General features: G+C 38.0%; 1 long non-coding RNA gene across 1 annotated transcript in view; it reads left to right on the top strand.

Moving 5' to 3' along the window:
• LOC109388438 (uncharacterized) overlaps positions 1–9,890 on the top strand; it is a 23,173-nt gene extending 13,283 nt beyond the window's left edge. Inside the window, exon 2 of the long non-coding RNA XR_002125218.1 lies at positions 7,140–9,890. This is a non-coding gene — a long non-coding RNA (uncharacterized LOC109388438). The remainder of the gene's footprint in view (positions 1–7,139) is intronic.
• Positions 9,891–10,668: the final 778 nt, after the last annotated feature.

Genomic DNA, 10,668 nt, shown 5'->3' with positions numbered 1-10,668 from the left:
TGAGCTGTTGTTCAGCATCTTAGCTGTGGAGGGCAGTGTCACTGGCCCTCATATGTGGGATCCGAACCGGGGCCCTCTGGCATCCCAAGCCAGGTCTTAACCAATGCACCACTCGGCGGCCCTGGAAATAGCATTGTTTTGAATCAGGAGATCTGTGCATAGTTCCCCCTGTGCTACCAGATAGCTGTGACATCAGAAGGAACCTTACCTGTCACAAAATATTATAATCGGTGGGGCCCTCGTGGGCCTGCCACCCTGAGCAGGCTATGATGCTGCAAGCTAAAGTATTAAATCTTCTGAAGCATGTGGGTTTTTGCAAAGTTTGGAAACCAACTCATGTCCAGTGACCAGTAACATGTTTCTCAGTGTTATCCAGCCAGTGTAGTGTGTCACTGGTTTCCAATAAGGAAGGCTGCCATCAATTAATCTGAAGTGTAATAGCCTAGTCATTTCCCTAGTGTTGCCTGGCGGTCACGTGACCCAGCCAAAATTGCTGAATCGCCCAAAGCATGAGCTGCTTTGGGTCTTGTGCGAAATTGTTGGAAACCCCAGGGAAGGTGATCTGGAAAGAGGTACCCGGTGATGTCAGATGGAAAGGAGAGTAGCACAAAGAATCACCGTGGGTATGAACTTCAGAGGATTAAAGGAGTTTGGAGCTGCCAGATTGTCAAGACTTTAGAAACTGCTACCAGTGTAGCTGGTACAATTTGGGAACAAGGTGAGCTCATCTTCACGATTTCTGATGCTTCTTGGTGCTGTTACATTTACTATTACATTAAAAAGTATTGTTTGGTGCTTTTCAATTTATTCAATTTGTATTCATGATACTACTGTATTAATTTAGCCAACAAATATTTGTTGAGAAATTGCTATCTGCTGGTATTCTGTAGGTGCTGGGGATTTGCCAGTGAACAGAAACAGCCAAAACTACTATCTCATGAGATTATATTTTAATGGGGCAAGGATATGCCAGACAGTGTGTATAAGACTGAAAACTAAGAGATGACTGCAAAGCCCTTGTTATCAAGGAATTTACTGTCGAGGAATAATGCAATATGTTTTATTCTTGTTGGTATTTTAAATAATGTTCACTTTTTGCAGGGAAACTTTTTCAAAAAAAAAAAAACACCAAGTGATTTTAAGTGGTTTACAGGCATACCTCAGAGATATTGTGGGGTCGGGTGCAGACCACCACAATAAAGAGTATCACAACAAAGCACGTCGTAATCTATTGCTGGTGGAGGGTCTTGCGTGCAGTTTGTAAAAAACGCAACATCCTTGAAGCCCAATGTAGTGAAATGCAGTAAAATGAGGTATGCCTGTTTTATATTCCTAAGTGTGGTTTTAATGTTCTCGTGTCAAATATTTCCCCCTAAAAAGAAACATGCCCAATTTTAAAACATGAGTCACAGAGGGAATAAGCATCACTAAATATAAATGGTTTCATCAGCAAATTTTATCAAAAATTCTATTTTGAAAAAATAGTTTGGGGAGATAATTCAGGCCTAGGCTTACACTAATCTGGAAACTTCTGGGGAAAATACTCAAAACCAAGTAAAGAAACAGGGTGATGATCTGTCTATAGATGAGTTAAAAACTGAATCTCAAAAAGTTTGAAGGTGTTCTCATCATCCTTCCGTAGTAGTAGCAGTAATAGAATGAAACTATGGTGTGATTTACCTTAATTACCACACCAATTTGCCTCACATTTTCACAAAGTGCTAATAGATGTTAATGCAAAATAGATTAAAATACTAGAGAAATTGCTACTACCTTAAAAAGAGTTATAATTTTGAAAATGTAAATTACAGTTATGCAGTCTTTGGAGAGAACTATAAAATCCAATCTTTCGTATGTTGAAAAAAAAAACCCTGTGGTATGTTCTTTTTTTCCCTTTAATCACAGTAATTTCTTCAAATGACACCACTGTATATTTCTTTAGGAAGATACACTGTGATTGTCAAATCGCATGTGTAATGTAGGAGTTGCGAATGGTAGTTTTTTGTAAGAGGAGAAGAAATTGAATACAGAAAACCAAGAATTACGGGGAAATGTTCTTTTTTTTAATTCATCTTTATGTTCCTTTTTTACATTATACGCATTTTATGAGTTGGAACAGAGAGCAGTTCTTTTCATTCTAGCAAATGGAGTCGTGCATGACAAAATGTCTGCAAAATCTATATGTAGGCATAATGATTTAAAATGATGTGGACCCTCCCGGTGTCTTACACTGAACCCCTTCTCCAGGCACCAAAACTCTTCCAGAGACTATACAAAGAGGCGGGCATAATTTGTACTTCTGAGCAAATGAAAATAACTTTAGTATAAAACTTGTCACACTGTATAGCCAGGGGACACTATAAGTAAGAGATAGAGCTTTCCCTAGTGGGAGCACATGTATTTCTCTGAATAACTTCTACCCAACAAAGCTCTGAAGTGAAATATTTGCATTTTCCCCACTGCTTTGTTTTCTAAATTTACACAGCACAGTTAGCAAAAAAGATTGTTTAGAAGACACATTATGTCCACAGAGAATTACCAGTACTGTTTTTCTTACAGCTGTACAAAGCCAAAGCACTGTCTATTCTTGCCCATCGATGAAAGCCAGGGAATTAACACAGTCTACATTCTCAACTACAGGTGTATCTGACTTTATACAAGAGGAATAGGTAAATTGAATTTTGGTAAATAAAAGGATATATGAAGCACATTAGGAGAGCTGACAAAATAAGTTAACCCTCCCATGAAAGTCTTTACTTAAAGTGAACAGTTATTCTCCAGTTTATATACTTCGTAAATCCATATCTTCATGTATCAGGTTTGCTTAGGGTGAATTGTATCTTTTCCTACAAAACACATCACATGGAGGTATTTCCTGTTTTTAAAAATTGGACCTCCCTCCAAAGCAAATTGCTTGTCAACGCTAGGTATAAAACTTCATCCAGGCCCCTGCATAGTTTAGAAAAGATGTACCACAGAAGACAGTCCCCATCTTTAATGAGTTTACATGTTTTCTCTTCTCCATCCTGTTTATTCCATCTATTTTCAGTTAGTTGTTCCTTGAATGCTAAGTGGCTTAGAGCATGGTATTTTTGTTTTGCCTTGTTTTCTTTTGTTTTGTTTCAGTTTCAGGTGTACAAAACAATGTAATAGTTATACATTTCACCCCTCACAAAGTGATAACCCCCCTCCCCCAATCTGTTACCCCTCTGACGTCGTATATATCTATTACACTTCCATTGACTCCACTCCCCACACTATACTCCACATCCCGTGACTATATATATATATATATATACACACACACACACACACACACACACACACATATATTAAATTATAGTTGACATATAATATTATTCAACGGCAGCTTCAGATATACAGTGCAGTGGTCAGGCCTCTACACCATCCATGAAGTGGTCTACCTAACAAGACGTGACCGTCTGACACCCTACAAAATATTTACAACAATATTGATTATATTCCCCAAACTGTCTCATATCCCTGTCACAATATTGTAGTTTCCTATTTATGCTGTCTAATCCCTTCCCCTTCTCCCTCATCCCCACCCTCCTCTTATCTAGCAACCTCAGTTTTTCCTCTATACCTCTGAGACTATTTCTGTTACTTTGCTCATTCATTCAGTTCTTGGAATCTAGAGCATGTTTACTTCTTTTGCAATGCAGTGCAGGTTTTCCGAGAGTCCCCTCTGACCGACTGACTTCAGCTCTCCCTTAGTGAGATCCGCGTCCTTCCCGATTTGTTTATGGCTGTAGCACGGGGAACATCCAGTAAAGAAAAGGGAGGATTTCCAGAGAATGAATCATTTCCAACCTAAAGTGTGTTTTTAAGGAACGTTCAGGAATCTCCTCCAGAGAGCATTAAGAGAAAATAGATTCTTCTTGTATATGTTGTATTTTTTAAAGGTTACTTCTTGCTCTGTGATTATTTTATTTTGAACATTATAACTTACATTTTAAAGGTTTATTTCTGAAATACCTCAGGAGCAGAACAATATTGAGCATCACTGTAGAGAAGGTGTCACCCTAACATATTGTTAATTAACTCATGCATGTGATACCTGTGCCTGCTATAATAATAAGGGCTACCATTTGTTGATCTTTTTTTGTCAGTCACAGTGTTAGGCATATCATTACATTCAATCCTTTATAACAGTCCTATGATAGAAGTACTTGTGTCCTGTTTTTACAGTTGAGGAAACCAAATCTTAAAGAAGTAAAGGTGAAAGCAGGATTCAAACCTGTTTCTGGTTGACTGTAAAGCCCATGGTATGAACTGTAGTTGCCATGTTTCTCCTCTACTTTGTGCACCATCCGATAGCCTGAAAAATAAAAGGCAGAGGCGTTTGTTCACGTGGAAGAGACAGGCAAGTAAAGAGGTGATGGTAACGCAGTGTGAGAGTGCTTAAATAAAAGGCAAACTTTGCGGGGTGCCAACCACAGGTGCACAGAGCAGGGGTACCTGACCCGCCTCGTGGAGAGATAAGCTGGCTTAGGGAAGGCTCCTGAAGGAGGGAATTCCTAAGCTGAATATGAATTCCTCAGGCAATCCTTGGTGTTCGTGATTACACTGGTGTCTGGCTTTGCCTTGCTCTTGGGTTTCTTTTTTTTATTTGTAGTTTGTTGCTGGTTTAACATTCATTCACAAATAACGAGGCCTGGCTCATGGATACAAAAATGATCATGACTCTGATGGATCTTATGTTAGAACAGGAGAAAGAGACATTAAACAAAGCAGTTATAAACTGGCTTTACAGTATAAGTGCTATGCAGGAAAAGTAGGCAATATTGGAAGAGTAAATGACCTGGAACCCTTATCTAATTTGGGGAGAGGAACAGGAATAGGGCAGCGATTAGAATTACCTGGGGAAATGACATTGAAGCTAAGAACTCAAAAATGAGTTGGGTGAAAAAGGTGAAGGGGAATGTAGTCAATCATATTGTGATAACTTTGCATAGTAACAGACAATTACTAGACATCGTGGGGATCACATCATAAAGTAGGTAAATGTCAAGTCACTATGTTCTACACCTGAAACTAATATAATATTGTATGCCGATTATATACTTTAATAAAAGCATGTTTTTGAAGAATGAGTAGGAAGTAGGCATGAGAAGGTGGTTTTAAGGGGGAAGTGAATTAAATAAAAATTCCAGGTAAAGAGAGCAGCATGTGCCAAGGACCTCAGGCCGGACAGAACTTGGACACCTTGATTATCTGAATTTAGGGCAGGTGACTGGATAGTATTAAAAATGTGCTAGACAGGTAGGGCTAGCTGATGCATGACTTTCCAAGTGTATTGTTGTAAGCTGCCTCAACTTAAGCAAGACGTAGAATATAAATATAAATTCAAAAAACAAAGTAATTATATTGCTTAAAAATCCTCTTATGACCATGAATTCATATTAACTCTAATTTGTATATCAGCTTTCCCGTATTCAAAATTATTTTCTTGCTTTTGAAAACAAAATGTTATATATCATATCTGTATCACAGAAAGAATTAAGTACATGGTTTGGTTGAATTTGGAATGAAAATTGATTTAAATACAATCAAGTCTTAAATAGAGAGAGATGCTGACAAAGGCTATCATGAATACAATGTGAACATCAACTCTCAATTTTTTTAAAAAAGATTTTTATTGGGGAATTGGGCAATGGGAACAGCGCTGGGGATTTGGGGGAAGGGGAACAGACAAGTTGCTGTCTTTTTGTTCATCAGTCTAGTTGTGGAGGACGTTGCTTCACTGGTCCAAGTTGGCACCATCATTGTGCTCTTCCCGGGCAAGGCAGATCAGTCACCAGCTTCTGGACGGCCGCTCACTGCGGCTGCTGGCTACACACGGTAGCCCATGGCAACCCACTGCCACAGGGGCTGCAGCCTATGCCGTCGCCGGCGACTCAAGGCAGCCCAGCTCCAGGTTGAGCTATTGTTCAGCATCTTAGCTGTGGAGGGCAGTGTCACTGGCCCTCATGTGGGATCCGAACCTGGGCCCTCTGGCGTCCCAAGCCAGCTCTTAACCATCGCGCCACTCGGCCGGCCCAACTCTCAATTTTAAAAATGATTATATACAACATGGTTTCCCAAATCACCCAGAAAACTCCAGTTTATTCCAGAATAGTGCAGACAACTGCATGTCATGGTCATCATACTTCTGAGCAGGCTTTCAAAGCAAACAGCAAGGGTTTGATGTTGTTTTAGGTTTTTCCTGGTGGTCCTGATCCTTTTCAATAATGGACAGACATGGGAGGGAGCACAAAAACGTGTATTACAACCACCTTCTTTCAGACAAGCTTACTGAGTATAAATGAAATATCGATGTATTTGAAAATGCCCAAGTGTTCAATAAAGATTTTAAATAAAGCTACCTAAAAGTTGTGGTTCTTAGGTTAATCATTTATTTATCTAAAGGATGAAGGAAGCTGTCTACTTCTGTGATATGAACTGCAATCAGCTTAAAAATAATTGACAAATTAATCCCTTCACAGCACAGCAATTGTAAAGGTGTTAGTTTTAATTAGGTCTGTCTGATTGCCTTGTCTAATCAAGAATCAAGGTGGTATCTTTGATGGTTAAGGTCTAGTGGGGCCATCCCTGACCTGCCAGCCATGTATGTTTTAATTATTGATTCCTCACATTTCAGCCCTTTTTGCAAAGGGACTTGAAGCTTGCAATACCTTAACATTTAAAAGGAAGAAAAATAAACATTTCCCCAACTCTTCTATCTAGAAACTTGTGTATCCTCTCCACCAATCTACAGTTTCGTGCTAAAAAGCCTGTCAGGGTGATGACAAAGTGAAACGCACATTCAAATGCTATCTCACTGCAGCCTTACCTCCCAAGCACTAGATTTTCAATGGACATGTTAGGATCTCGGCAAGCCACAGTCATTTATGATTCTAAAAAACACATTTAATTTCTTGATATCCTGTGTCTTTTCAAAGGTACCTAAGGGCGAATGTGGTACTTAGGAAACCAGGGAGGTCAGACAAAAAGGGATGCGCGTCTTCTCAGTAAACCCTTCGTCACACTGCTGAGAAGGAATGAGAGCCCGTGAACGTGGGCAGCTGGTGGTTTCAGTGGTCCTGTGTGTGATGGTGGCTCTTCTCTGGTTACAGGTCAACGAAGTGACAGTGGAACAGCTGGTGCAGCAGTACCCTCACATCACCTTCAGCACCGTCCTGCAGGACTGCAAGAGGACCTTGGAGAGAGCCTATCAGATGGGCTGGACCCCCAACATGTCCGCCGCCTCCTCCTAACACTCCAACCCAAGCTCAGGTCCCCTGGGACCATTCAGCAGGGCAGACAGGAAGTGTCGATTTGGGGTGGGTGACCTCTTGGAAAGGTTTTAACTGTCACATGTCTATGTGTGTACCCGAGTGTGTATATTTGTGTCTCATTTGCCTATTGCATAGCATAAGCGCAATTGCTATTTATTCCCAGGTGAGCTGGTTTTTTTTCTTTAAAATTAAAGATTTTGAAAGCCACACACCTTTTAGTTTTTAAATTCAAAAGCTTATTTCTCTAAAAAAAAAAAAACAACCAAAAAACTATTCCTACGATGGAATAAAAAAAAAATGACTCTATTATTTTGAACTTCTAATTACTGCCACTTGGTGATGCCCCAAATTGAAGGCAACTGCCTTCTTTTCTGATGAGATAGAATTGTGTACTTGTACTGATGACAACCAGAGCATAAGTGATGTTACTAATTAGAAGCCTGGAAACCAGTCCTTTTCAAAATTTCAAGCACGTATGCATATATAGGTTCTCATACTCTCATGTACACATACACCAGGGCAGTTTCTCTCTGGATCATTTTCTGACAGAGGGGCCTTCCTCCAGGATGTCACTCACTGTGGCTCTGCCTAACCCAGTGTGTCCACAGGTGACCAACTTGCTATCTGGTCGATGACTTAGGGACTAGAGAGGATAAAGCCTTTTGTGAAATTTTTATATGGAGGCAACAATCTGAACTTCCCTGGCCAATTCACAAAAGATAAGTATTCATTATTCTACAAATGTGTTGTGTTGAATACTAAATATTGTAGTTGAGTTTTACGTTAACATTATGTTAGCTTTTATTTTATGGATAGTAACTGGTCTGGATATATTTAATTGATAATTGGAGCTAATCTTAGCATTATCCACATTAAAGCCACCAATGTAATTCATAGTGTGAAGTTATTTTTTAAAAACCTACAGATCATTTAATTATTTTTGTTAATTTGGGTAATTATGAAACTATATTTCTGAGATTTGGGAGTAGTCACATTAATAGAAGATTAATGAGTGAGATACAAGTAAACAATCTTTTTTTTTTTTTTTGCTTTACTTTGGGCTTAGAACAGGTTTTTGGATATTTGCATGTTATTTTTTGAATCGTTCTTATGCTACTGCAAAGACCTATTGCTGGTTAATGTATGAGTTAAGAAGAAAAATTATAAAATCTTTTCATTAAGATTCTGTTTACACTTGTCAGAAATAAGTATTTCTTTGTATAAAAATTGACACCTTTCATTTAAGAAAATATCTATCAGTAAATGAATATATGTTTTGATTTCACACATCTTTACAATGAATTCAAAGTAGGGACTCAGGCTCAAATAACCTTTCCTGTGTCTAGATTTATAATCAAGACCGCAGGGAGCCTTTTTATGCTAAAGAGTGATTATCTTTCCCAGTAGAGCTAGATACAAAACCTTGACTTGTGATTTTGCTATTTATTCTTCCCCAATGTGGTCATAGCTGTTTTTTGGACTTGAACAGGTACACTAAGGTTTGAGTTGTTAAACCATATTGCTGAAATGAGACTAGCTATAAGAAACAAAGAATAGCTTTACATTCAAATGCCATTCACTTATTTATAATGACTCCAAAAAATGTAAACAACTGTTTCTTTTGATTATGTCAATGTGTTTCTGATGTGGCATTTTCTAGCTTTTAATCTCAATCAGTTAGGAAAATCTAGTCAGTAACCACCAAGGGTATTTTTTTTCCATCACTAAATGGGTTACTGATTTAATTTGAAAGGGATAAAATTTGTATAAGGAAAAAAGCTGTTTACTATTCATAAACAGTAGTTCTTCCTACACATCGAACTATATCATTTTCATATTCATTCCCCTCCATTGAAAAATACCTTAAATCATAATATTTTAACTGGTTTTTAATCCAAAACTAATTTATAAGACAGTATGTATAGTAATAGTAGCTTGAGTGAATAAGCAAAAGTTTAATTTTTATATATGTCATACTATATTTTAAATAGTTAAAAAAAAGACAAAAGAAGGGAGAGCCATCGATGATATAGATGGTGCCATTTCAGTTCAAAGTTGTAATAATAATCTTTGGAGTGTTATAGTTTGTTTGTCACATGGTTTCAGAAGTGTATAATTGATTTTTTTTCTGTTTAATGTTGCGGTGTTTGAATCTAAAGTACAGCACTATACCATGCTTTAGCTTGGGGTGGGGGGTGGGGGGACTTGCACTTATTCTTTAAGATGTTGACTAATCCAGAAAGCCTGATGCAACATAACCTGGAAAACTGCTTTGGTATATTTGTAGAAATCTATAGAAGTATCATATCAAGCCTCAAAGCATTAATCTCAAAAAACAACCAGAAAAAGTGTTACCTTCAGTGATCCTGTGATGGTTGTTGAATGTGTTCTCATTAGATGCTTTGAAATGAGGCTTAAAATGATTTTTCTGGGCGATATAGAGTTTCTTTTTTTTCTTTTTTTTTTCTTTTTTTGCTTAGAATGTCATAAACATATGTGAACACGTTTAATGCAGGGCTTTCATCCTCTCCAAAATATCAACAGTATTTTCAGAATAAAGACTATGAAATATATTGCTGTAGTGGAAAATTCTGGTCCTTTGTCTTTAATGTCTTTTTGAGTGGATAAAGGAAATTCACCCGGTTTCTATATTTCTGTGACTCTTTTGACCTTGCAATGGGTTGCAATAAAAGAGAAACAAAACACTGTGTCTTTGTTTTATTTTAGAGACAATACATGGCCTCCCTGATGCTGGTTGGGTGTGAGGCATGCGGTAGTTTGTGTTCTTGCGTGTTTTACTGTGGACTGTATGTAGATTTCACTACCTGAGAATAATAAATCTAAGACTGGTTTAGGAGGCTGTAAGTTGGCTAGTGATTACTGACTAAGATTAAAACCTCAAGGGTTTAAACAAGTTGTTTGTTTAAAACCCCATTCCCTAAATACTTATTCATTTACTTAGCCATTTTTTTCAAATTTTCTAAAGTCAATAGATAAAATTATTGAGTAAAACTCAATGTGCCAGACAGTGGGCATTTGAAGGTCCCATCCTCAGGCTGCTTATAGCCGAGCAAGGAGACATTCCTGAAAACCAGCAATAGCAGTGGAGTACAACAGATGTAATAATGAGCATGATTAGAGGGAGCACGCATAGGACAGATAGCAGTCTAGTTTCATTCTTTTGCACATGGCTTTCCAATTATCCCAGCGCAATTTATTGAAGAAACTTTCCTTTGTCCATGTATATTTTTGGCTCCTTTGTGGAAAATAAGTTGCCCATATATGTTTGGGTTTATTTCTGGGCTCCCAGTTCTGTTCTATCAGTCTATGTGTCTGTTTTTCTACCAATACTATGCTGTTTTGATTA

The sequence above is a fragment of the Hipposideros armiger genome, unplaced genomic scaffold (assembly GCF_001890085.2).
Source record: "Hipposideros armiger isolate ML-2016 unplaced genomic scaffold, ASM189008v1 scaffold_196, whole genome shotgun sequence".
Lineage (NCBI taxonomy): Eukaryota > Metazoa > Chordata > Mammalia > Chiroptera > Hipposideridae > Hipposideros > Hipposideros armiger.
The sequence above is the reverse complement of the archived record's forward strand: the minus strand, read 5'-3'. Positions and strand labels throughout refer to the sequence as shown.